Source organism: Mirounga angustirostris, unplaced genomic scaffold, assembly GCF_029215605.1.
Source record: "Mirounga angustirostris isolate CCGP_5_RB_7025 unplaced genomic scaffold, mMirAng1.0.hap1 SCAF_5, whole genome shotgun sequence".
Taxonomy (NCBI): domain Eukaryota; kingdom Metazoa; phylum Chordata; class Mammalia; order Carnivora; family Phocidae; genus Mirounga; species Mirounga angustirostris.
Window position 1 is genome coordinate 127,208,114 of NW_026991713.1, and position 27,570 is coordinate 127,235,683.

The 27,570-nt window shown below is 47.1% G+C and overlaps 1 long non-coding RNA gene across 5 annotated transcripts in view; it reads right to left on the bottom strand.

The window, feature by feature from the left end:
• Positions 1-27,570, bottom strand: part of LOC123841923 (uncharacterized) — a 74,973-nt gene that overhangs the window by 17,009 nt on the left and 30,394 nt on the right. For 4 of the 5 annotated variants that reach the window (XR_010411708.1, XR_010411707.1, XR_006790327.3 and 1 more), the window contains exon 2: positions 13,242-13,379. This is a non-coding gene — a long non-coding RNA (uncharacterized LOC123841923). Of the gene's footprint in view, positions 1-13,241; positions 13,380-26,783; positions 27,391-27,570 lie in introns of those variants that run through there. The other variant, XR_010411709.1, reaches the window with a different exon arrangement.

Genomic DNA, 27,570 nt, shown 5'->3' on the forward strand with positions numbered 1-27,570 from the left:
CAAAATGGCTTGCAACAAAGATGCTCACGGGGGAACTACCTAGAACCACCAAAGGTCTTCCCACACCATACCTTGCCACAAAGTCACCATGATGCTCCTCCCAAATGGCTTCCTTTCAAAGACTCAGGAACCCAAACACTCCATGAAAATGTTCACCAACCCAGCTGCCCGACTGGCCGTGAAGTACATTAGACTCAGGCCCCGGAACCCAGAACCACTCTCCCTCCGAAACGCACCTATGAGGAAAAGGTAGTTCCCACCATCTCTTCATTTACACAAACATCAGCCAGTTACAGAGCAAACACAGCCCTGGCCTGCATCAGAGAAAGGCAAAACCAAGTGAGCCGTTCTTAGCAGCCCATCTGTGTAAATGGCCACAAGCAAGCCAAAGTTTTGAGACACCATGGACTAGTTTTCACAGCCTGTCTGTTACTACATTATCACTGTCAGAGCCTTGAGCACCTACAGGAAACTGCACAAAATTAAGGCTTGGGATTCTAAGCTAATCCACACTGATAGAAGGTGCAAAGACCAGAAAGCTACAGAGCTGTTCTTAAAACACTGGGTGATAAAGAGCGTTCCACGTCCAGAATTGACCTGCACGGGATAGATCCCAGCTTCCTGAATTTCCAATCTCTGGGTAACAATACCTTCTGCCTTTTTCCTCTCCCAGCCCTCCCAACAGCTTTAAGACTTAATTCTTTGTATTAAATCCCTCTTCCTTTGAAATAGCTAAAGTGATTTCTGGTTTTCTTGACCAGACCCTTACTGATGAACCATCGATATTTTTTTCTTTTCTACATTTTTTTCTTTTGGATATTTGTGTTGACACCCAAGTTTTCGTGTTGGGCTCCTTGTCCTTTGTCTTTGGAGTTCTTCGACAGGATCTTCCTGTTGTTAATTTTGTGGTTGCCATTATGTTTCTTCCTACCACCCTCTCAACACTGGCAAAATTGGATGCTTGCCCCTAACTGGGCTTCTCTGCTTTTAGACCCCTGTTATATTCAACTGCAAACAACCTGAAAACACCGAGCAGACCCAATCCCTTTCTCTGGGAACACCTCCAGGTTCCAGTGAAACTTTTGTTCCACCGGGTCATTAACAAAAAAGGTCTGCCACAGCAGGACTCTGCCCCTGTTGATGGGAGCTATGCATAACTAATGAAGAGGAAAATTGGGAGCAACCCGGCCTGATCAGTCTCAACATGTTTCTAATAACTTCTACATCTTCTGATCTTCATTTCCCTATACGTCTTCTTTCCTTCCTAAATGAATACTCCAAGTCCTCTTCAGCCCACTAACATTTTCCAGTCTAGATTTTCTCTCCCTTTCTTCCCCATCTTATGGTGTTTTGTTTTGTAGAGGATTACTTCAGCTTCTTGGTCACATTGTACACATTTTCTTTTTTTATATTTTTAAAGATTTTATTTATTTATTTGAAAGAGCGAGAACACGAGAGGGGGTAGCAGCACAGGAAGAGGGAGAAGCAGGCTCTCTGCTGAACAGGGAGCCCGATGCGGGGCTCGATTCCAGGACCCTGAGATCATGACCTGAGCCGAAGGCAGACGCTTAACGACTGAGCCCCCCGGGCACTCCTGCACACATTCTAAATACCAGTTGCCTTGGTCTCTAGTTGTGGACATTAAGATGTAAAAGATGTCCAGTAACTCGGAAGATTTAAGAGTAGACTTTATCTCGTAGTACTGAAAATACCCCCAAGCGATAGGTCCTAGATTTGTCTCAAATATGAGGTGGTTATCCTTCCATAATGCTTGGAGGAGTTTATTACTTGTCCAGAGCCACAGAGATTATAGGCGGCAGAGCCAGGATTCGAACCCAGATCTTTCTGATGCCATGGCTGCTGGTATCATTCAGAGGTGCAGCCTCCCCTAGTGACAAAGGGAGCCCGGAGAGCCTTCCCAGAGGAGGTGTGACTGCCAAAGAACTGTAGAAAAGCCAAGACCAACATAAACGAAAGCACTCAATTTTAAATTCCAGCAAAATTCTCTCTCTCCTCTGTCAGCATGAGGTACCTCTTAGATGAAGAATTCATTCAAGTGTTTCTTAGCAACCAGAAGCATTATCAAGAAAACCTCCAGTTCGGAAGTGTCTGCCAGAGTTCTTTTCCCCTGAGTCACACATATATGTGGAATAGAGTCATATGAACAAGGAAGAAGGTGTGGCAGGATACACAGCGAGAAGCGAGAGTTGACAGGAAGTAGGCAGATAATTAGTTTCACTTTTACACACCTGTGTTTCCCTTGTTATAACAAGCACATATTATTTTATCATGTGAAAACATCAAATAAAAAAAGTTCAGGAGCTCGTGGCAAATACATTCATCAAATCCCACTCTATTTTCTTCTTCCTGCATACATGAAGTAACTACACTTCCCAATCTCCCGCATGCTTAGGTTCTGGGTATGTCACCGGGTTCCCACCGAAGGGATGCAGCAGGAGTGAGATATACCACTTCCACACCATAATATCCCCTACGGCATCATCCACACTCACTCTGCCTCCTCCTTGGCAAACTTTGAGGACATAGGATTAAGATGACACTATGGCAAGATAAACAGAGCCTAGACTCCTGAATCAATTACTGCAACAAACAAGGACCTATCTGATGAAGCCACTAAGAACATGTGGTCTGTTTGTTACTGCAGCACTCCCTGCCTATCCGGACTAATAGGGTGCCCATATGCGCCAAGACTTTCCAGGGACCCACAGAAGTTCTGAGAGAACCTGTTGTCTACTTCACACATGGAAAAAGCCTTGCAGTGTTTTTGCTAACTGGATTTTTTCAATCCTAAGTTTGTATGGGGACATATTTCAGAGCATAGTTCCTTTCCGTCCCTCTACCTCTGAATTACCTTCCCCATTCTCATTTTGTTGTGGTGTGTTTGTTCCAAAGGGAAATAAATCAAGGGCTTATCAGAAAGGAAATAGTATATGCACTTTGCATTCTTGTTTAAACAAGGCCTGAAAGGGAAGGAAATTTTATGACATTTTCTTCTCCTCGGGGACCATTCTGCATTTTACTACTCTAATATTTACTTATTGTTATAGTAAAACCTTAGATAAACCATCAGAGGCTGAGCAGGTCCAGACAAGTGTTTCAAAGAACTAAAGTTTATACATTTAGGCAATAAAATGCTGTTGATTTTTAAATGTTTTGAAGAAAATATTTATGAAGCATATTAAATGAAGGACGGTGACATGTTCTACTTTTCTGGGCGATTCAGGGTTAACCCAAGTTCCTGGAATGCTCCACGCTCCCTTGAGGGGCTTGAACGTGCTGTTACCTCTGCCTGGAATAGTCTTTCCCTTCCTTTACCTACTTAACTTCTCCTCATCTTTCAGATGCCAGCTCAAAGACCAATCCCCTCAGGCATAACTTATAAATTTCCGAAAATTCATCAAACTGTTCACTTGAAACAGGTGAATTTTGTGGTATGTAAATTATACCTCACTAAAGCTATTTTTTTAAATTTTTTAAAGATTTTATTTATTTGTTTGACACAGAGAGAGACACAGTGAGAGAGGGAACACAAGCAAGGGGAGTGGGAGAGGGAGAAGTGAAGCAGGCTTCCTGCTGAGCAGGGAGCCCGATGTGGGACTCGATCCCAGGACCCTGGGATCATGACCTAGCCGAAGGCAGACGCTCAGGACTGAGCCACCCAGGCACCCCACTAAAGCTATTTTTAAAAGGCTAACAACACTATCCAGGAGGTAGAGCACCCTCCCCGCTTAAATGTGGGCTGCACATAGTGACTTCCTTCCAAAGATGATAGCATGGAAAGGGAAAGAGGGAAGGGAAGTATGTCCACAATGGAGAAACCTGACAAGAACGGTATCAGCCAAGTGATCAAGGTCAATATCAACAATGGTAAGTCAAGTTAGAAGTCTGTACCCTTGATCCAATGTGTTGAATATGGCACTTTACCCCTATGGTCTTCCTTCCAGACACCATAACCCCAGTCTAACCATGAGAAAAATTCCAATAGAGGTGCATCCTACAATGTAACTCACCAGTAGTCCTCAAAACTGTCTGGCTTATCAAAAACAAGAAGAGTCTAAGAAATTTTCACATCCAAGAGGAGCCTAAAGGAGATACGACAACTAAATGTGATATGAGGGGCGCCTGGGTGGCCCAGTCAGCTGAGCATCTGCCTTCAGCTCAGGTCATGATCCCAGGGTCCTGGGATCAAATCCTGCATCGGGCTCCCTGCTCAGCGGGGAGTCTGCTTCTCCCTCTCCCTCTGCCTCTTCTCCTGCTTGTACGCTCTCTCTGACAAATAAATAAAATCTTACAAAATAAATAAATAAATAATAAATAAATGTGATGTGATATCCTGGATGGGCTCCTGAGAGAGAAAAAGAACATTAGGTACAAACTAAGGAAATGTGAATTAAGTATGGACTTTAGTTAATAATAATATATCAGTATTGGTTCACCACATGTGACAAATGTACCACGGTGATGGAAGATGTAAATAATAGGGGAAATTTTTTTAGAACAGATTTTTTGAACAGTTTTAGATTTATAGGGAAATTGTAAAGACAATACAGAGAGGGGCGCCTGGGTGGCTCAGTTAAACTTAAGCTTAATTTCCCAGCCCCACCCCTCAGCAAATCAAGTCCCCTTATTGTATGTCCATATAGCAATCTAGAAAACTAACTAAGTGAATGAACGAATTTATCACCATGTGCAATTATGGCTCTGCATTTTGCACAACTTGATAGGTGCTTAGTCATAAACAGAGTAACATAAGAATGTAAGTTCCATGGCAATAGGATTTTGTCTGTTCTGTTCTCTACTGGATCCTCATCACCTGGAGAGCACCTAGCCCACGGCAGACACTTAGTAAGAACAACTTCCACCCTAGCTTGAGCCAAGGAATCTCTCCCCAGTGGTTTGAGCTTGGGGTACAGATATTTTAGCTCAGGGGCGCCTGGGTGGCTCAGTCGGTTGGCGTCTGCCTTCAGCTCAGGTCTTGATCCCAGGGTCCTGGGATTGAATCCTGCATCGGGCTCCCTGCTCAGCGGGGGAGTCTGCTTCTTCCTCTGCCCCTCCCCCTTCTCATGCTCTCTTTCTCTCTCTTGCAAAAATAAATAAAAAATAAAATCTTTAAAAACAAAAAAAGATATTTTAGCTCAGTCTGCATGATTCCTTAATACAGCTTATTGAGGTGCGGACGGCGGCACCATTTGATTGGGTTGCCAGATGAACAGAGGCTTAGGGGATTGGTCTTTAAAGAATCAAGCCAAGACTAAGAGGAAAGGAAAGACAAGGGACAGGGCGAGAGGTCCACCTAGGTTCCCACCAGGGCTGTCTTCTCCAGTTCCAGTCAATTGCTGGGACTGTGTGTCCCAGGAGACCCTCCTGTTGTGCACAGTTCAACAAACCCTTACCATCAGATCTTGCTCCTTAGGGATAACTGCACCGAAACCTTATCTGTATCCTGTTTTCCTAGTCTGAGTTTCTGTTGTGAAAGATGTTGAATCAGAGTAATGGAGGGAAATATCACCTGCGGTATGATGAAGAGAGAGAAAAAGACAACAGGAAGCAGAAATGGGGATAAGAAAGTGGAAGTGGAAGCTATAAAAAGCTGATTCTTTACAATAGCCAAGATATGGAAGCAGCCCAAGTGCCCACTGATTGATAAGTGGATAAAGATGCGGTGTGTGTAGACACACACACACACACACACACACTGGAATTTTATACAGCCATCAAAAAGAATGAAATCTTGACATTTGCAGTGATGTGGATCTAGAGAGTATTATGCTAAGTGAAGTACGTCAGGCAGAGAAAGACAAACACCATGCAATTTCACTCTTACGTGGAATTTAAAAAAACAAAACAAACAAAGGAAAAAAGAGACAAACGTGGTTACCAGAGGGGAGGGAGGGGTGAATAGGTGATGCGGATGAAAAGCACACTCGTCATGATGTGCACAGAGTAATGTATGGAATTGTTGAATCACTATATTGTACACCTGAAACTAATATAACACTGTAGGTTGACTATCCTTCAGTTTATTTATTTATTTATTTATTTATTTTTAAAGATTTTATTTATTCATTTGAGAGAGACAGAGAGAGCACAAGCAGGGGGAGAGGGAGAGGGAGAATCAGACTCCCCGCTGAGCTGGGAGCTGGACGTGGGGCTCTATCCCAGGACCTGAGATCATGACCTGAGCCAAAGGCAGATGCCTAACCTACTGAGCCACCCAGGCGCCCCTATCCTTCAATTTAAAAAAATGGAAAGCAGAGGAAGAACTAGAAATACATGAAAATGACCTAACAAGTGTACAGGAACGAGCAAGATCACAGATTCCAAGGGTCATGAATTCATTCATTCAGCAAATATGTACTGAGCCCCCACTCTGTGGCAGGTTCCATTCTCGGTGTTAGGAATATAGCACCCAACAAAACGATGGAAATTACTGCCCAGAAGAACGATCAGAGACTGGTGGGGGTTTACACAGCAACTGAAACTAGAGAAAGAGAATGACGGAGCGGCCGTTTTATATCGGTTGGTCAGGTGAGGCCTCTTTAAGAAGGCAACATTAAATTGATATCTGAAGGGCAAGAAAGCACTAGAAGCAGGAAAGTGGTGTAGCATATGGGGGCGATGATCGAGACAGAGGGACGAATCACTGCCCAAGGCTGCAAGGAAGGGTTCTCAAGAATATGGACAGTTTGCCCCCCAAGGAACATCTGGCCATGTCTAGACTTTTTGGTAGTCACAACATGGTGGTAGAGAATAATCCTACTGGCATCTAATGGTTAGAGGCCAGGGATGCAAATAAACATCCTACGGTTTGCACAGGACAAACCCTCATGCAGAGAATTATCCAAAAAGTCAATGGTGCCGAGGTTGAGAAACCCTGCCCTGAGGCCATCACAGGCTTGGCACCTTCAAGGTGTAGAAAGCAAGACACCACTCCTGGAGAAGAACAGAAGAGAGAACAGCTATGAAGTCAGTCAAGGAAGTGGGTGGAAGCAGATGGTATGCGCCCTTGTATGCCATGGCAAGAAGCTGCCATCTTGTTCTAGGTATGGCAAGGAGCCCATGTTCTAAAAATGGGCCGTAAACATGGACTAATTTATTTGTGGACACAATGACCCTGGCTCTTATGTGGAATGTGGTGGGAGGGGCCAATGTGAGGAAAGGAGAGCCGCTGGGTGGTTTGATAGAAAGAGGAGGTGGTGGCTTGGAGGTGGGTCATGACAGTAGAGACCGAGTAGCAGAGGGCTGAGATTTATTTTACAGCTAGAACTTACAGGTCCTGGTGACAAAGTGAATTCGGTGGGTGAGGGAAACAGGAATCAAGGATTCATCGAAGGTGGGGCCAGCTACGTGGGCGCATGATGAGTGCAAGAGCCGTCCCCTCCTTGGGCTGGCAGTGACCTCAGTGGAGGGCTCTCTGCCACCCTGGATCCAGGGGACTAACACATCCCAGCCTGCAGGCTGCCAGCCAGCCCTTGCAGGTGGGATGGGGCAACAGACCGGTGGAAAGAAGGAATGGACTTGCCTGCCCAGCTGGGGCACTAAGTCTGGCAAATTATGAAGCTGGCCCTGCTTGAAGGTTTCCAGCTTGAGCAACTAGATGCTTCATTACTGCCATTTACCAAAATGGGGAAGAGTAGGAGGTGGGGTAAAAGGTTCCATCTGGGACTCGTTTAATCTCAAGATGCCTGTGAGACATCTCCCTGACAAGACTGAGTAGGCAATTGTGTACATCTTTCTAAAGCTCAGAAAAGGCCTAACATTGTAGGCATAGAGCTGGAATCTGTCAGCCCGTGGTATATAAAACACGAGAATGATGGTGCGGCTGCTATGAAAAACGGTATGGTGGCCTCTCAAAAAAATTAAACACAGAATTACCACATGATTCAGCAATTCCATCTCTGGGTAGATACCCAAGAGAAGTGAAAGTAGGAACTCACATAGATATTTGTACACCTGTGCACACAGCAGTATTATTCACAACAGCCAAAAGGTAGAAACAACCCAAATGTCCATCAATAGATGAATGGATAAAAAAAAGTGTGGTCGGGCGCCTGGGTGGCTCAGTTGGTTAAGCAACTGCCTTCGGCTCAGGTCATGATCCTGGAGTCCCGGGATCGAGTCCCGCATCGGGCTCCCTGTTCAGCAGGGAGTCTGCTTCTCCCTCTGACCCTCCTCCCTCTCATGCTCTCTGTCTCTCATTCTCTCTGTCTCAAATAAATAAATAAAATCTTAAAAAAAAAAAGTGTGGTCTAGGGCGCCTGGGTGGCTCAGATGGTTGAGCGTCTGCCTTCGGCTCAGGTCATGATCTCAGGGTCCTGGGATCGAGTCCCGCATCGGGCTTCCTGCTCCCTGGGAGCCTGCTTCTCCCTCTGCCTCTCTCTCTCTCTCTCTGTCTCTCATGAATAAATAAATAAAATCTTTAAAAAAAAAAAATGTGGTCTATACATATACAATGGGATATTACTCGGCCTCGAAAAGGAAGGATATTGGGGCACCAGGGTGAGCGCCAGGTGGGGCTCCCTGCTCAGCGGGGAGTCTGCTTCTCCTCCCCCTCTGCCCCTCCCCCTGCTCATGCTCTCTCACACACTCTTTCTGTCTCAAATAAATAAATAAAATCTTAAAAAATAAAAAAAAGGGAAGGAAATTCTGGAAACTGCTATAACCTAGGTGAACTTGGAAGACGTTATGCTAAGTGAAATGAGCCAGTCACAATAGGACAAGGATTGTGTGATTCCATTTATATAAGGAACCTAGAGTAGTCGAATTCATAGATAGAATGGTTACCAGAGGCTGGGGAGAAGGAGGAATGGGGAGTTAGTATTTAATGGGACAGAGTTTCTATTTGGGAAGATGAAAAAGTTCTGGAGATGGACGATGGTGATGGTTGCACGACAATGTGAACGTACCCTAATGTCACTGACCTGTACATTTAAAAATGGTTAAAATGGTAAATTTTATGTTCTGTATATTTCATAACAATAAAAAAAGAACTTATTTATTATTATTTATTGAGTGCTTCCTATATGCCCAGCACTAAGTCCTTTCATTGTTTAAAATTCACATAACCCTCATAAAAGTTGTTTTTTTTAAGCAATTTTATTCATCCATTTGAGAGAGAGAGAGCACAAGCAGGGGGCGGGGTGGGGGTGAGGGAGAAGCAGACGCCCCACTGAGCATGGAGCTCGGAGCCGCATATGGGGCTTGACCCCAGGACCCCAAGATCATGACCTGAGCCGAAGGCAGATGCATAACTGACTGAGCCACCCAGGCACCCCAACCCTCATAATAATCTTTAAAGTAGATACCACAGGGGCGCCTGGGTGGCTCAGTCGGTTAAAGTAGATACCACATATAGGCAGTCATCTCTTGGACATCAGCCTTAGCAACATATTTATGGATCTGTCTCCTCAGGCAAGGGAAACAAAAGCAAAAAATACACCACTGGGATGACACTGAAATAAAAAGCTTTTGCACAGCAAAGGAAATGATTAACAAAACAAAAAGGCAACCTAGTGAATGGGTGAAGATATTTGCAAATGACATATCTGATAAGGGGTTAGCATTCAAACTATATTAAAAAAAACTTATACAACTCAACACCAAAAAACAAACAACTGATTAAAAAGTGGGCAATGGGGGCGCCTGGGTGGCTTAGTTGGTTAAGCGACTGCCTTCGGCTCAGGTCATGATCCCGGGGTCCTGGGATCGAGTCCCCCCGCATCGGGCTCCCTGCTCAGCAGGGAATCTGCTTCTCCCTCTGACCCTCCTCCCTCTCATGCTCTCTATCTCATTCTCCTCTCAAATAAATAAATAAAATCTTTTAAAAAAATTAAAATTAAAATTAAAAAATAAAAAAAATAAAAAGTGGGCAATGGGGGCACTGGGTGGCTCAGTTGGTTAAGCACCCAACTCTTGGTTTCAGCTCAGGTCATGATCTCAGGATCATGAGATCAAACCCTGCATCAGGCTCCGTACTCAGTGAGGAGTCTGCTTGAGATTCTCTCCCTCTGCCCCTATCCCCTCTCTATTTCTCCCTAAAATAAATAAATACATCTCTAAAAATAAATAAATAAATAAATAAAAATTTTAAATGGGCAGTGGATTTGAATAGACATTTTTCCAAAGAAGACATCCCATCCAGATGGCCAGCAGACACACGAAAAGATGCTCAACAACACTCATCATCAGGGAAATGCAAATGAGAACCACAGTGAGGAATCACCTCACACCTGTCTGAATGAGTAGTACCAAAAAGACAAGAAATAACAAGTGCTGGCAAGGATGTAGAGAAAAGGAAGCCCTCGTGCACTTTGGGTGAGCATGTAATTGTTGCAGTATTATTTACAATAGCCAAGATATGGAAGCAACCCAGGCACCAGGGTGGCTCAGTCAGTTAAGCGTCTGCCTTTGGCTCAGGTCATGATCCCGGGGGCCTGGGATTGAGCCCTGCCTCAGGCTCTCCACTCGGCAAGGAGTCTGCTTCTCCCTCTCCCTTTGTGATCTCTCTCGCTTTTGCTCTCTCTCAAATCAATCAATAAATAAAATCTTAAAAAAAAAAAAAAAAAGATATGGAAGAGCCCAAGTGTCCATCCATAGATACATGGATAGAGAAGATGTGGTGTACATACACAGTGGAATATTACTCAGCCATAAAAAAGAATCTTGCCATTTTTGACAATATGGGTGGACCTAGAGGGTATTACGCTGAGTGAAATATGTCAAAGAAAAACAAATACTATTTGATTTCACTTATATGTGGAATCTAGAAACAAAACAAACAAACAACAACAACAACAACAAACCAGAAGCAGACTCATAAACACAGAGAACAATAAAAAAAGAAAAGAAGGGGCGCCTGGGTGGCTCAGTTGGTTAAACGACTGCCTCCGGCTCAAGTCATGATCCTGGAGTCCCAGGATTGAGTCCCGCATTGGGCTCCCTGCTCAGCAGGGAGTCTGCTTCTCCCTCTGACCCTCCTCCCTCTCATGCTCTCTGTCTCTCATTCTCTCTCTCTCAAATAAATAAAAATAAAATCTTTAAAAAAAAGAAAAGAAAAGAAAAGAAAAAAAGAAAAGAAAAGAAAGTAGGTACAATATCATCAACCCCATTTTACAAACAAGAAAACCAATGACCAGAGTCGTGAAGTAATGGGCCAAAGCTCACGCAGCTTCCAAATGGCCGGGCTCAGATTTGGATTCAGGCAGTCTGGTACCAGAGCCCAAACATTTCTTTCTTTTTTTTTTTAAAGATTTATTTATTTGTTTTACAGAAAGAAAGCCCAAGCGCGTGCGTGTGAGTTCGGTGTGGGGAGAGGGAGAGGGGGAATCCTCAAGCAGACTCCCTGCTGAGCAGGGAGCCTGACATGAGACTCCATCCAAGGACCCCGAGACCATGACCTGAGCTGAAATCAAGAGTCGGCCCCTTAACCGACTGAGCCACCCAGGTGCCTCCCAAGCATTTTTTTTAAAAAAACCGACTGTATTACCTATCAACAGAGATTACGTCATGTAGTAGAAGAACACATTTCACAATAAAAAACAACAACAAAAACAAAAACAAAACCAAAAAGAAATGTTTCCAATTGAAGGCTGACTTGATAGCTCACAAGCAGCTAGGTACTGGCCTTTCACCATATTTGGACATGACTTCCCAGCACAGGGCTTGGCTGCAGAGGGATGAGAAGTCAGCCAGCAAAGGAAGGGGGAGGTACGATTTACACGCCACCTGTTTTCTGATCTTTTCGTCGACAAATCATTTCATCGCCTTTGGAAAAATTACTCTATGACCAGAGACGTCCTGAGAATGTGCTGCCAGGAGGGCATCCTGCTGTGCGAGCGAAGGTCAGGATGGCCCTCAGCCAGCCCGCAGGGTCAGGAGGGGCAGTGCCCCAATCCCAGGTCGGGTGGACCCGGGGACCAGGTCTGCAGTTCCTCGGTCTTCAAGAGATGGGGGTTACTGTGCTATTTGTAAGTTGCTCTGTGGTGTTATCAATCAAACTTCTCAGAAGCCACGCCAAAGCCGTGGAAACTCCAGGCTTACAGCTGGAGAGATGCCATGGTTAGACCAAGGAAGTCAGAAGTTCCTATTGACGAAGCCAAGTCAGAGCCGGCTGGCGAAAGGGAAGGTGTAAAGCACTCATGTGGATTCCATTTACAGACCAGAATTCCCTCGCTCAGAAGCACATCCCAATCTGTCAGGAATCCACAGGCCCGCTGGGGCTCCGGGCAGGCCGGGTCACTGAAGTGGATGAGAAACGGCTCGATGACAGGGATGCAAAATGCCTCCCTCACTCAGGTCCTCGTCAGGGGAAAGAGCCAAGGAGCCCGAGATGTGGCAAGAAATCAGAAGGCAGCAGAACCTCACAATCTGAATGACCCAGGGGGGGCAGGGGACAGGGAACGGGAAGGCCCAGGCAGGGCCAGGCCCCACAGCACTGAGACAGCAGACCCCTTCCTCAACTTCCTGTTGGGTATGAACCCCACCTGCCTTGTCCCCAAGTCTGAATTTAACCGGATCAATCACCACTGCCTATGACATGGCCATTGACCTTAACTTTCAGGCCTCTTCTTGCAGTGGGAAGGCCTTTGGCCCCAGGGACAGGGGCTGGGTGGGATGGTCCTCATGGGCAAGTGCGCGGCCCCTGGCCGTGAGTGAGGTGAGGGACCCGGCTCACAGGAGGAGCACGGGAATGGGGATGCGGAGCCCTGCAGGAGGAAATCCGAGGAGGGCAGTTTAAGTTCTAGTTTATTTATTTATTTATTTATTTTTAATTTTATTTATTTATCTGAGAGAGAGAATGAGATAGAGAGAGCATGAGAGGGGGGAGGGTCAGAGGGAGAAGCAGGCTCCCCGCTGAGCCAGGAGCCCGATGTGGGACTCGATCCAGGGACTCCAGGATCATGACCTGAGCCGAAGGCAGTCGCTTAACCAACTGAGCCACCCAGGCGCCCTTAAGTTCTAGTTTTAAAAAACACTCCACATCTTCTTGCTTCACTGTCCCGAAGCACAGGGCCCTTACCTAAGGCATGTACGCTTCACCCCCTGCCCACCCTTCTTCCTACCTCAAACTACTCCATAACTATCTCTGCCCTGAGGTGTTTGGGATCCTCAAAAAAGGACACAAACACGTTTTAGTGTGTGTGTGTGTATTGCATAGTTTGCTAGATCTGCCATCACAACATAGACTGGGCGGCCTACACAACAGCAGTGTATTTTCTCACAGTTCTGGAGGCTGGAAGCCCAAGATTGTGGTGCCAGCCGTGCGGGGTTCTCCCTCCTTGACTTGCAGACGGCTGCGTCTCATCGTGTCCTCCTGGGCGCTTCCCTCTGTGCGTGTCCGTGGGAGTCCGTTTGCGTTGCTATAACGAAAGATCAGAAACCAGGTGGCGTGTAAATAGCAGACCTGTATTGCTCACAGTGCCGGAGGCCGGAAGTCCCAGATGAAGACACCAGCAGATTTGGTGCCTGGTGAGGGCCCACCTCCTGGTTCTCCATGTCCTCACACGGTGGAAGGAGTGAGGGAGCTCTCTGGGGTCTCTCTCATAAGGGCACCAATCCTATTCCTGACGGTTCCATGACCTAATCACTTCCCAAAGGCCCGACCTCCTAACAGCAACACCTTGGGGGTTAGGATTTAACCTATTCTGGGGGGCCACAAACATTCAATCCATAGCAGTGTCTGTGTCCTAATCTCTTCTTATAAGGACGCCAGTCTAACCCATATGACCTGATTTTACCTAAATCACCTCTTTAGTTTTTTTAAAGATTTATTGATTGATTTTATTTTATTAAAGATTTTATTTATTCATTTGAAAGAGAGAGAGAACAAATTGGGGGAGGGGCAGAGAAAGAAGCAGACTCCTCGAGGAACTGGAGCCTGACTTGGGACTCAATCCTAGGACCCTGAGATCATGACCTGAGCTAAATAGGCAGATGTTTAACCAACTGAGGCACCCACATGCCCTATTTATTCATTTGAGAGAGAGAGCATACACACACGCACACGAATGAGCATGGGTCAGGGGGCGGGGAGAGCGGGGGCAGAGGAGAGGGAGAGAGAGAATTCTCAAGCAGACTCCCCGCTAAGCACAGAGCCCCAGGCGGGGCTCAATCCCAGGACCCTGAGATCATGACCTGAGCCAAAATCAAGAGTCTGACGCTTAACCAACTGAGCCACCCAGGCGCCCCTAAGTCACTTCTTTAAAAGTCTATCTCCAAAGACAATTGCATCCTGAGGGACTGGGGGTTAGGGCATCACCATATGAATCTGGGGGTGAGGGACACAATCCAGCCCATAACGGTAGGTAAGGACCTGGGAGGCTCTGCTGCACACGGCATTAGCACAAGTCCGATCAATAATGCTTTGTTTCACTTACTGGAAATAGCTCAGTTTTTAACAAGGGAGGTAGAGAAACAGCATTGTTTTGTTATCTTCATTTCTACTCTCACTGATTGTAAATGAAAACAACACCTACAGTAGTTCAAATCTCAGAATTTGTTAGCTATATTTTCTCCTAGATTTTTTTTTAATACTTTGGCTCTATGATCCATCCCCAAAGCAAGGCAGATATCAAAAAACAACCCCGCAGGTTACCATCACCTACAGTAAGGAGCAAGGTGGCGAGCAAGGGCCGCCATGGGCATGGTTGACCGCCATCATCCAGAATCCCACCACGAAGGAAAGACTCATGGTCACATGTGCTGTATTCCCTTCTTCCTGTTGTTCCATCCACTAGTATTTCACATTGTTGAGAGCATCCTTTATATTGAAATCAGAGTCTTGCCTTTTTCTGTTACATTTTATCATACACTTTTCCAAACATCATTAAAAAGGATCCATTGATGGGGCACCTGGGTGGCTCAGTGGCTGAGGCGTCTGACTCTTGATCTCACTCAGCTCAGGTCTTAATCTCAGGGTCGTGAGTCCAAGCCCCACAGTGGGCTCTGTGCTGGGTGTGGAGCCTACTTAAAAAAATTTTTAGGGGCACCTGGGTGGCTCAGTCAGTTAAGCATCTGCCTTTCGCTCAGGTCAATCCCAGAGTCCTGGGTTCAAGCCCCACGTCAGGCTCCCCACTCAGCAGGGAGTCTGCTTCTCCCTCTCCTTTTGCCCCTCCTTCTGCTCGTGCTCACACGTGCTCTCTCTCAAATAAATAAATAAAAATTTAAAAATTTTAAATAATAATAATAAAGGATCCGTTGACATGTTGAATGATTGCATAATATTGCATGATGTTTCAGGCCACAGTAGACTCAACCATTTCCAGTCATTGGACATTTAGGTTGTTTCCAGTTTTTAACAATTACAAATAATGCTGACAAACATCTTTGGCATACACGCTTGCCTGCATTTCTGATAATTTCTCTCGGCTACGTTCCTACAACATGGACACGTTTGCCTTCAAGGCTGTCTTTCCAAGCCTGTCTTTCCAAGCCTGTGACTTCATGGGTCAGGGAAGAACTCGTTGGGGCTTCCCCTGATGCTAATCCAACATTTGGTCCTACGTTCCTACCAGGGGTACCTTCACCCTCTGCCCACATTTCCACCCAAGCACAATTAGGACTCCCCGTAATTACAGGATGCTGAGATAGATACAGGGCATCAAAAGGCAAAACAGCTGCTAGTAGGGAAAAGGTGAGGAGGGGCACAGAAATGCTGGCATTTACCAAGCGCTTTTCCTCCAAAGGGCTCAAAGGTTTCCAGAGATATGGTCTCATTAATCTTCACGGGTCTGTGATTTTTCTTTCTGATAGAGACCCAAACAGAAACTGTATTTGTTGGTGTGTATTTGTGCATTCGCTATGCTCCTGCTTTCTTGATGTTCCCTAAAATGGCTTTTATATTTGGGACTTCTGATTTGTGCAGAGGACAAAAAGTCCCAAACTGAGTCTATTTATCTCTTACCCTTAAAACTCATGGGAGGAAAGGAGGAAGGACAGTTAGTCACATTTTAAGAATGAACAGAGACGCTAAGTAACCCAGCACAGGGTGTCCCCACCAAAGTGGTGGTTCAGGGCAGAAGCCCTAATTGAAAGCTGCACACCAAGCAGGTTTCTTTCTTTCAAAGTTGCTTGCTTTCACCTTTTTGCAAAAATACATTTTTGAAAGGAACTGTGATAGAGTAATGGCTCCCCCAAAGATGTTCACACCCTTTCGTCAAAACCTATCAGTAAATTACCTCACAAAGGGATAGACCTTGCTGATATGATTACATTAGGGATCTTGAGATGGATTATTAGGTATAATCACAAGGATCCCTAGAAGAAGGAGGCAAAGGATACCACCAAGAGAGTGAAAAGACAACCCAAGAATGAGAAAAAATATCTGCAAATCAAATGTCTGATAAGGGATTAATATGCAGAATATGTAAAGAACTCTTACAACTCAACAACAAAAAGACAAACCACTCAATTAGTGCATGGGCAAAGGACTTGAACAGACATTTCTCCAAAGAAGATATACAGATGTCCAACAAGCACATGAAAGGATGCATCCAATCCCTCGTCATTAGGGAAACACACGACCACAAGGAGATACCATTTCACACCCACTAGGATAACTGGAATCAAAAAGACAGACAACCAAGCATTAGCAAGGGTGTGGAGCAATTGGAACCCCTGTACATTGCTGGTAAAGTGATGTAGCTACTTAGGGAAAACAATTTGGCAGCTCCTCAAAAATCTAAACATAGGGGCGCCTGGCTGGTTCAGCCTATAGAGCATGCGGCTGTTGATCTCAGCATCCTGAGTTCAAGCCCCATGTTGGATGTGGAGCTTACTTAAAAAAAAAAAAAGTAAATATAGAATTTTCACATAATCCCAGAATTCCACTCCTAGGTATACACCCCAAAGAATAAAAAACAGGAACTTAAATAGATAACTTGTACTCCAGTATTCATAGCGGCATTATTCACAATAGCCAAAGACAGAAATAGCCCAAAGTCCATCAACAGATGAACAGATAAACAAATGTGGTATGAATATATATGCAAATATGTATACATAATGGAATATCATTCAGCGATAAAAGGAATGAAGTTCTAGAACATGCTACAAGTTGGATGACCCTTGAAGACCTTGTGCTAGGTAAAATTACCAAACACAAAGGACAAATACTGCAGGACTCCATCTACATGGAATATTTAGAATGGCAAATTCATAGATGCTGCAAGCGGATTTGCAGTCAGCATCAGCCAGGGGAGGAGGGAGTGGGGGTTATTTCCTAACGGGTACAGAGTTTCCACTTGGGTAGTGAAGGGTTTTACAAATCGAGATGGCCGCACTACCTTGGGAATGTAATTCATGTCGCTGAATTGTACACTTGAAAAATTGGTTAAATGCCGGTTTTGTGTTATATATATTAAATGACAATGGAGATGAAGAGGGAGGCAAGAGGGCCAAGGTCAGAAAAAAGAGACATGAGGACAGAAGCCGAGACTGGAACAATGAACATGCTTTGTGATGGAGGAAGGGGCCAGGAGCCAAGGAATGTGGGCAGCCTCGAGAAGCAGAAAGAGCTAAGAAAACAGATTCTCCTCTGGAGCTTCCAGAAGGAAAGCAGCCCTGCCTAGACATCTGGATTTCAGCCCCCTAAGACTCCTTTTGGACTTAGACCTCCAGGACTATAAGATAATAAATCTGTGTTTTTTAAGCCGCCAGGTTTGAGATGATTTGTTACAGCAGCAATAAGAAAAATATGCATGAGGGCACCTGGGTGGCTCAGTCGTTAAGTGTCTGCCTTCGGCTCAGGTCATGATCCTGGGGACCTGGGATCGAGCCCCACATTGGGCTCCCTGCTCCACGGGAAGCCTGCTTCTCCCTCTCCCACTCCCTCTGCTTGTGTTCCTGCTCTCGCTATCTCTCCCTCTCTGTCACATAAATAAATAAAAAATCTTTAAAAAAAAAAAAAGAAAAAATGCACAGACGTAAAACCTTATTCCTGTATTATCATTCACGAACCAAAATACACTAATTCACTTTGTAGTTGACCCACATGACTTTTTTAAAAAAAAATTTATTTATTTATTTATTTGAGAGAGAGCATGAGCAGGGGGTTGGGGGGCAGAGGGAGAGGGAGAAGCAGACTCCCCGCTGAGCAGAGACACCAATGTGGGACTCGATCCCAGGACCCTGGGATCATGCCCTGAGCCAAAGGCAGATGCTTAACCGACTGAGCCACCCAGGCGCCCCTATCCACATGACTTTTAAAGTTCCTCAGCAAACAGCACTAGAGTTGGGTCCAGTGCCGACAGCCAGAAGGAGGGGCCACTCTGTGCTTAACCAGCATGTTATCAGTCAGTGGTGTTCTCTTATGAAAAGGTAGGCTGTGGAATGGATTCAGTTAATGATATCCCAGAGAAAAAGAATTCTCCCTACAAATACAACCCTGACAATTCATTCAAGTTTGAGCTGTATAATTTATGGAAATTATACCTGCACGTAGGGTCCCATTCCTGTGTCCACTGCCTCCTTCATCTTGCCCTTCTCCTGGCACCGGGCCCCACCTCCCACCACACTGTTCCCCTGAGGGCCGGAACCAGGTCTTAGCAAGCTTGGCATCCATAGCACAGAATTTACATTTTCATCCTTGTATCCAATCATGGAAGGAAAGACTTTCTATTTGAGAATCTCCTAGGTGGGGAGATAACGTGCTGAAGAGTATCTTGAAAAATCGAAGAAACCAGGATGTCCGGAGGATGTCTACATCCCAACAAGTGACACGTAGAGACCTAACAGCATTAACTTCCAAGAACTTACAGAACTTTACTATCTGGCCCCAGCATCTCTGTCCAACATCTCATATTATGCTGTTTCTCTTAAAACACTGGCCTACAGCTGGTTTCAATTCCTCAGATTCTCTATGCTGAATTCCAAAGCGGCCTATTATCCATTTACCATCTGTACATGACTCTGCTCCATGAACTCTATAACTGCTAAGCAGGTTACAGACAGGTGCCGCGGGCTCAGTTCCCTGAGCGCCAAGCCAGGGGCTGCAGACATCCTTCTCAGGGTGGCACTGGATGGGGACAAGGGCTCTGCTGGCGGGGGCTCAGTAAGGATCAACCATAATCCCTACTGAGCCTTGAGGCTGGACCACAGTGGTCCGTGGTGGAGGCTGTGGATTCGGACGACCCCTGAGGCGCTCTTTTTCATTGTGGGGATAGACACATAATAACCGAGGAGGAGTGGAAACCAGGTGGGACACTAGAACACGTCTCCAGATCACTTTTATTTTTTTTCTAATTACAAAAGGGGCGCGTGTTTACTGAAAATACTTTGGAAACCAGAGAAAAATACAAAGAAAAAAAATGCAAACCATCTGTAATCCAGCCATCTTGAGATAACTGCTATCCCTTCCCCAGCGCCCTCTAAACCCTTATGCTGCCTTGTCTTTGTTCACAGCCCTGTTATATTACTATACCACTACTTATTGTCTGGCTACCTCCGTTGAATGTAACATCCATAAAGACAGGGAAGTTAGCTCTCCGAGGTAGGGCTGGGCAGACTGGGCACAATGGAAAGTCAAGTGCATGAGGGCACTATGGAGTCAAGTGCAAAATTAAGGCATCTGAGTGGGTGGTTAATTGACTCTTCAGCTCACTCCATTCCTCATCCTCAGGTTTGCCTTGCCTTAAAAAATTTGCCATCAGGGCACCTGGGTGGCTCAGTCGGTAAATGTCTGCCTTCAGCTCAGGTCGTGATCTCAGGGTCCTGGGATGGAGCCCCACATTGGGCTCCACCACACTCAGCGTGGAGTTGCTTGTCCCTCTCCCTCCCTCTCTGCCCCTCCCCCCAGAGGGTTCACTTGCCTAGATCTGAAGGATACCTTCTTCTGCCTCCGCTTAGCTCCCCAGAGCCAGCCACTGTTTGCCTTTGAATGGTCTGAACCTGATACAGGGCACCAGATGCAACTGACTTGGACGTGCCTCCCGCAGCGGTTTGAAAACTCACCAACCCTCTTTGGGGAAGCACTGGCCACAGACCTCGCCAGCTTCCCAAGAGAGGCCACACGATGCACCCTGCTCCAGTATGTGGATGACCTTCTCCTCGCCAGTGACACACAAGAAGACTGCACAAAAGGCACCAAGGCCCTCCCACATCTCCTGTCAGACTCGGGATACCAAGCCTCATGGAAGAAGGCATAAATCTGCCAACAACAGGTCCGATACCTTGGTTTCCTCCTCACCCAAGGGAAAAGAGAACCAGGGGCAGAGAGGAAAAGGGTCATCATCTCCCTGCCACAGCCCCAGACAAAAAGGGGCCTACAAGAATTCCTGGGGGCTGCAGGATTCTGCTGCATCTGGATCCCTGGGTTCTTGGCAATAGCAAGACCCCTTTATGATCTCTTAGGGGGACCCGATCGAGAACCCCCTGCCTGGACTGAGGAAGCAGAAACTGCTTTCACAGAGATAAAGACCACCCTGGGGCGGGTTCCAGCCCTGGGCCTACCAGATGTAGAAAAACCCTTCAATCTCTTTGTGCATGAAAAGGAAAAAATAGTGCTCGGGGTACTCACCCAGACTGTTGGGCCCTGGAAATGGCCAGTCACTTACCTGTCAAAGAAGCTGGACCCCATGGCAGCGGGATGGCCACCGTGCCTCAGGGCGCTGGCAGCCACAGTCCTACTCATCAAGGAGGCAGACAAACTTACCCTGGGCAAGAACTTAAGGTCAAGGTCCCTCACGCAGTTGTGTCCCTCATGAATGCACGGGGACATGGCTTCCTTTCCAACTCTCGGCTAGCACAATACCAAGGGCTCTTCTGTGAAAACCCACGGGTCGCCCTCAAAACAGTAAGGACATTAAATCCAGCAACCTTTCTCCCCACGGAAGAGGGGGAGACCAGACCATGACTGCTCCGAGGTGACTGATGAAGTCTACGTGAGCCATCCAGATCTGCGGGATCAAGCCGTAAAGCATCCAGAGCTCACACTGTTCAGCGATGGCAGCAGTTACCCACAAGTGGGTGCCCGGAAAGCAGGTTATGCAGTAACCACAACCACTGAAGTCCTAGAAGCTAAGGCATTACCAGCTGGATGGTTAGCTCAACAGGCCAAATTATATGCCTTAGTCCGAGCCCGAGCCCTCGGTGAAGGCAAGTGAGTCAACATCTATACTGACTCTCGGTACACCTTTGCTACTGTAGATATCCATGGAGCCGTCTACAAGGAAAGGGGCCTCCTAACCGCCGCAGGAAAAGCTATCAAGAACAAGGAGATACTGAGACTCCTTGTATCCAATCATGGAAGGAAAGACTTTCCTTGAAGTCGTCTGGCTTCCAAAGGAAGTAGCAATCCTGCACTGTAAGAGACACCAGAAAGGAGACGACCCCATAGAGTGGGGAAATTGACAGATGAGGCAGCCAAGACCGCAGCCAGCGAGGACATGGACAGAGCCCCTTCCCTCACCATGGCCCTGATACCCCCGGAAGAAGTTCCTCCACCCAGTTACACTAAAAAGGAAAAGGGATGGACCATGGCTGAGGGGGCCACCCTGACTGAAAAGGGACCGTGGATGATGCCAGACGGGCGCATCTTTGTTCCAACAGCAACTGGAGGGCATCTAGTCAAGGAACACCACCGACTCACTCATCTGGGGAAAACTGCATTAGAGGCCCTTCTCAAGAAGCACCACTACCTCAGTCAGCTGCCAGCATTATGCCGAGCAATGAGTGAATGATGCATAACATGTGCTAAAAATAATGCTCAGTCTGCACCACGGCCCCCACCAGGTGTCCAGAGAGTGGGAGCAACCCCCTTCAAAGATCTAAAGGTAGACTTCACAGATGTGCAGCCGAGTAGGGGGTTCAGATATCTCCTAGTAATAGTATGCACATACTTTGGGTGGGTCAAAGCCTTCCCGACTAGGACGGAGCAAAGCCGGGAAGTAGCTAAAGTCCTCTTGCAGGAGATCGTGCCCCGGTTCGGCCTGCCATTAACAATCCATAGCGACAGTGGACCCGCATCTGTAGCAGACATTGTACAGGTCTTGACCAAATCTCTCAACATCACCTGGAGACCCCACACCGCTTACCGGTCCCAAACTTCAGGGAAAGTAGAGCGAATGAATCGCACCCTCAAGGGAACCTTAGCAAAGTTTTGTCAGGAGACTAACCTCCCATGGCCGGATCTGCTACCCCAGCTCTCCTGTGTGCTCACTGTATGCCCAGGACATCAGGTTTCTCTCCATTCAAATTAACACACGGACGGCCTCCCCTGTGCTTGGGAAGCCTTCCAGGAAACCTACATCAGGTTGGAGATAAAGGGATACAGGAGCAGCTTCAGGCCCTGGGGGCCACCCTAAATAAATTACAAAAGTACACCATTGGGAGGGCCCCAACCTCCTTAGGGTCTCAGGTACACTCCTTCCAGACAGGGGACTCAGTTTGGGTCAAAGATTGGAAGAAAGACCCCCTCACACCTCAGTGGACAGGGCCCCACACTGTTGTTCTAACTCCCCTACTGCCCTCAAGGTCTCAGGTGTCACCCCGTGGGTCCACCACTCCAGAGTGAAGAAAGCTCATCATTCGGACGAGGAGCCACACCAGTGGAGAGTCCAGCCAGACTTCACGAACCGACTCCAGCTTCACCTTCGACAAGACCCCACCGACTGATGGACACCTGCTCACCGTGGTCTCTGGCTCTCATCAGCGTGATCTCCCTCATCTTGGGAGTCACACTCTACGCTGTTGCCCCTCCTCACTGGACTTTCCCCCAGAGGCTTACTATGGTCATTGCTTATTGGGTGTCCCTAGGGTGTATTACTGCACTTACTTGTCCACGGGTTTCATCTGCTGACAGGTTAACCACGACGGCTCCCTCTACCTAAGGTCATAGATCCCACTTTCATGGGCCTCTGCTTTCTACTTCTGAGCGCATTTCACCATGGTTTTCCTGGCCTCAGTCAGTCCCTGTCTTCTGCTACCTGGTATGCTGTTCCTCCTCACTGCCTCTAGCTTGCCCGGCCAGGCAAGGGGGGCAAACTCTCATATCACTGTTACAGGCAAATGGACTTTCCAGCTTATCCCCCTCAATCCCGCAGCAGTGCCCCCACTGACTTCTTCCACCTGGGATGTGCACACACCGAATGTTAACCTCCATTTTGATGGATGCCAGCTTCTTGATACCTCCTGGGAACCTCATAGACAGTGTTCCTACCATGGTCCTCACTCTGGTTACTGGCTGGTAGATATCTACATCTGTGGGGGCCCTACACCTCAACAGCCAAACACCTGCCCTCAGTTCTGCTCGCAAGCCTGGGGATGTGTCATGGGTGGCGACTTGGCCGGGAATGGAACGATGGTCCACCAGGTGGCGCCTCAAACAGCGCAGTGACATCCGGATTTCCTTGTCATGCAAGGCCGCCCCATCCTCTTGCCCTAATGATCACTGTATACCGCTCACCCTCTCAGTCTTAGAACCCAATGCCACATCATGGGCTACAGGAATCATTCTCCTGTTGGGCCAATATCACCCTATGTGGACCGACGCCATGGCCAAATTTATGATTAAGTCCATGTTCACTCCAAGCCTTACAGTCAACCCTCAGAGTCAGACAGAAAATAACTCGTCCTGGCGCATCCCCAGGGCCCCCATCCACACGCAGCAAGCATCTATAGCGCAACCATTAGGTATGATTAACACCTCCCACCAGGCGTTTAACCACTCAAATCCACCCCTAGCATCTGACTGCTGGATCTGTATGAAGCCCGGTCCCGTCCAATACCTAGGTGTCATCGTCAACCAATCCACCGTGTCACCTCCCGCCTCGGCACCGGGAACCTCAGATTATCCCTTTCTGGCTCCGGTACCGCTGTATGGCAACTCTTCCTCTCCCGTCACAGGCCGCAGCTGGGTCTGTGCACCTAACAACACTTTTCTAGCTTGTGATCAAGGTGTATACATCTGCATCACCCCGCACGATCAATCATGCATGCTTGTCAGTCACCTGATCTTTCAGTCCTCCCCGGGAGCGACGCCCCACTCATACGGAGACCTCCTAGCTGCCCTCGACGCTCCCCTGAGGCCATCCCTCTTATCGTGAGCCTGCTGGCCGTGTCGGGTGTTGCCCTCAGCACCACTGGCATCAGGATGTCTCAGGTTCAGTACCAGGGGTTAACTCAACAACTCACGGTGGACTTTTCTGCCTTTACTCAGTCAGCCCTGGCCCTGCAGCGCCAACTCAATTCACTGGCCTCAGTGGTCCTCAAATCAGGTGTGGGCTAGACTTACTCACGGCCACGCAGGGGGCGTTCTGCCTCTTCTTACAGGAGGAATGTTGTTTCTATGCCAATGAGTCGGGGGTGGTCCAAGAAACTCTGACCCAATTACAGGAGCAAGTACATCGCCGGTGGGAATCACTCCAGCGGACAACTTGGTGGGATACCCTCTCACAATGGCTCCCTTGGTTCACCCCCCTCGTAGGCCCCCTCCTAATGCTCCTCCTCATAGTAGAATTTGGTCCTTGTATTCTTTTTTTTTTTAAAGATTTTATTTATTTATTTGACAGAGAGAGAGACAGCGAGAGCAGGAACACAAGCAGGGGGAGCGGGAGAGGGAGAAGCAGGCTTCCCGCTGAGCAGGGAGCCCGATGTGGGGCTCGATTCCAGGACTCTGGGATCATGACCTGAGCCGAAGGCAGACGCCCAACAACCGAGCCACCCAGGCGCCCCTGGTCCTTGTATTCTTAATGACCTTACTAGGTTTATCACTACTCAAAATGCTAAAATCAGACTCCAGTTACTCCTTACTCACTATCGCCCCTTAGAAGATGAAGATGATGCCCTCTAAACTAGGTGTTTAAAGGGGCATCAAAGGGGGGGAATGATAAGGAAAATCTGTGTCCTAAGATGGCCGACCGAGCCAGCGAGAGAGTCCCAGCCCCTGCTCCGGGGCTCTTCCAGATTCTTCTCCCTGCCGCGCTTTGCACACGCGCCGTAAGTGCCAATTATGCGGAAGTAGAAGTGTATAAATTGCCCCCTTTGTGCTCGGGGCTCAGACCTTTAGAGATCACTCTAAATAAACCTCCTATCCTCCAAGATCTCCGAGTGCCGCTTGGTTCTTCCGTCGGGTGATCCAGTCCAGGTTCCGTAACAGACCCATGTCAATCTAAAACAGGGTCTTTAGTGTTTGATTGATTAGTCTCCATTTCTGCCCTCTTTGTACCTCTCCAATTGTGAAGGGATGAGAAAATCTGTGTCAAAGATTGTTTTTAAGAATCAGGTTTTTAAGAATCAGGTTCTGGGGCACCTGGGTGACTTCCTCATAGGGCGCCTGGGTGGCTCAGCTGGTTAAGCAACTGCCTTCAGCTCAGGTCATGATCCTGGAGTCCCGGGATTGAGTCCCGCATCGGGCTCCCTGCTCGGCAGGGATTCTGCTTCTCCCTCTGACCCTTCCGGCCCTCCCCCCCCTCTCATGTGCTCTCTCTCTCAGTCTCTCTCTCTCAAATAAATAAATAAAATCTTTAAAAACAAAAAAAACAAAAAAACTTCCTCATCAAAACTACTCTTTAATGAACCCATTCACTTTCATTCTTTCCCTCCAACAGCTTCACCGACACGGTCTTCCATCTTTGGACCCTGAAGAAGCCCACAGAGTGGTTGCAGATTTGAAAGCATGGCTCCTTCCCTCAGACTACTGTGAATGCCACGGCATCCTCAAGTTTTACTAAACTGAAGGAGGATATGTTTACGTCCTTCCCTGTCTGTTCCCTGCAGTGACCTTACATCGAGAACATACATTCATGCGGTGCCTGGGTGGCTCAGTCGGTTAATCATCTGCCTTCAGCTCAGGTCACGATCCCAGGGTCCTGGGATCGAGCCCCGCATTGGGCGCCCTGCTCGGCGGGGAGCCTGCTTCTCCCTCTGCCTGTCACTCCCCCTGCTTGTGCTCTCCCTCTCTCTGACAAATAAATAAAGAAAATCTTAAAAAAAAAAAAAGAACATACATTCACTTTTAGTAACTCAAAAAAATCAGTAAATAATTCAAGAGGTGCCAAAGGGTGTACCTTCCTGCCCTGGTGACTTGGTTTCCTACACACAGGCTACCCCTGTCACCTGTTTCTTGCAGCTCATGGACTGTAGATATCATTTGCCAATTCAAACAAGAAAGGTCTGTGTGGATGGTTTACTTTGCCCTGTGGCTTTAAGCTCCTTAAAAGAACATCCACCCATTCAGCTCAGCAAACTTGAATTGCTACTCTACCCTCAGTCTCCACTGAAATGACACTTCTTCCTGGACGCCTTTCCTGTCCCTCCCTAACCTGTATCAGGTGATCCCCCTTGGTGCCCAGGACACCAGGCACTTGCCCCATTGTCCGTCCTGTGTACTGAACAGCCTGGAAGTAGCCTGTGTGTCTGTTTCTTACCTCCGGGCAGGGGCCCGCACAGCACCAGCCACACAGACTGTGTTCAGGAACTATTTGCTGAAACAACGTATTATCTGAATACCTACGTATATTCTGGATGATGCACTAAATCCTGGGAATGGAAAGGCGAATAAAGCATAATATCTACCCTAAACCTCCTGGCATCTTCATTTCATTTACAAGGGAAAAAAAAAAAAAAAGCAGAAAGAGAAAGATCCACTTCTATTAATTCGCCTCTGAACAGAGGTTCACTTGTCAACACAAAGAGCACTTCTTATTTGCATAATCTGTCCTTCCTCTTAGTGTTAAGAAGTGTTCTACAGTCTCCCTTCATTGCCAAAACGTGGCCTACGGCTCCCTTTAGTCTGCTTGGGGCGAAGCGGCAAAGACTGAAGATTTTACCTCGTCTTGCCATTTTTCTCCAGGGTCGCATGCACTTTACAGATAACGTCTTGAAATACACTCAGAAGCGGCATTATGCGTTGGCGCTGTGAGGTGTCGGGCCAGGAGAGTGGTAAAAAGGCTCCGAGAAGGGCCATCCAGGTCCTCCGCCAGCCGCCAGCCCTCGGGAGTCTCTCCTGTGCGAAGGAGACCAACGGGGACCTTAGAGGGCTCTCCATGCCGGCAGCCCAGGGTGTGCGGAAGCCTTAACTGAGCTCCGGCATGCAGATGTCCCGGGTACCATCTGACACACGGAGAGGGCTCAGTACTGCTTGGAGCGGTGGTAATTCTTGTGCTATGATGACAGTTTTGATACTGATCATTTTTAAGTTATTTTAAAACTTAAAGCTATCTTAACCATAAAATCTCGCCTAGGTAAAATGGAGCAGGTGCTCAGAGCAATGGCCTTGAGCCAAAGTCACCTTGTCCCGACAGAATTTTTGTCATGCTCCAAATGATGAGGTTGGGCTAGAAAGTGTACAGACTCCCAAGAGACAAAATAAGCACATGCGATGGTGACCTTGATTGGATTCTTGTTTAAAAACAAACAGCTAAAACGATTCTTGGCATTGCTGGTAGGACGGCTCATTAGATACTGTGGACTTATTACTGGTTTTCTTAGGTAGGATGGTGGTTTTGTGGGCACGTAGGGGAATGTTGTTACTCACAGGAAATACATACTGAAGTATCATGATGTCTGCAAATGTTTCAGAAAAAGAATATCTGAATGTGTGTGTGTGTGTATGCA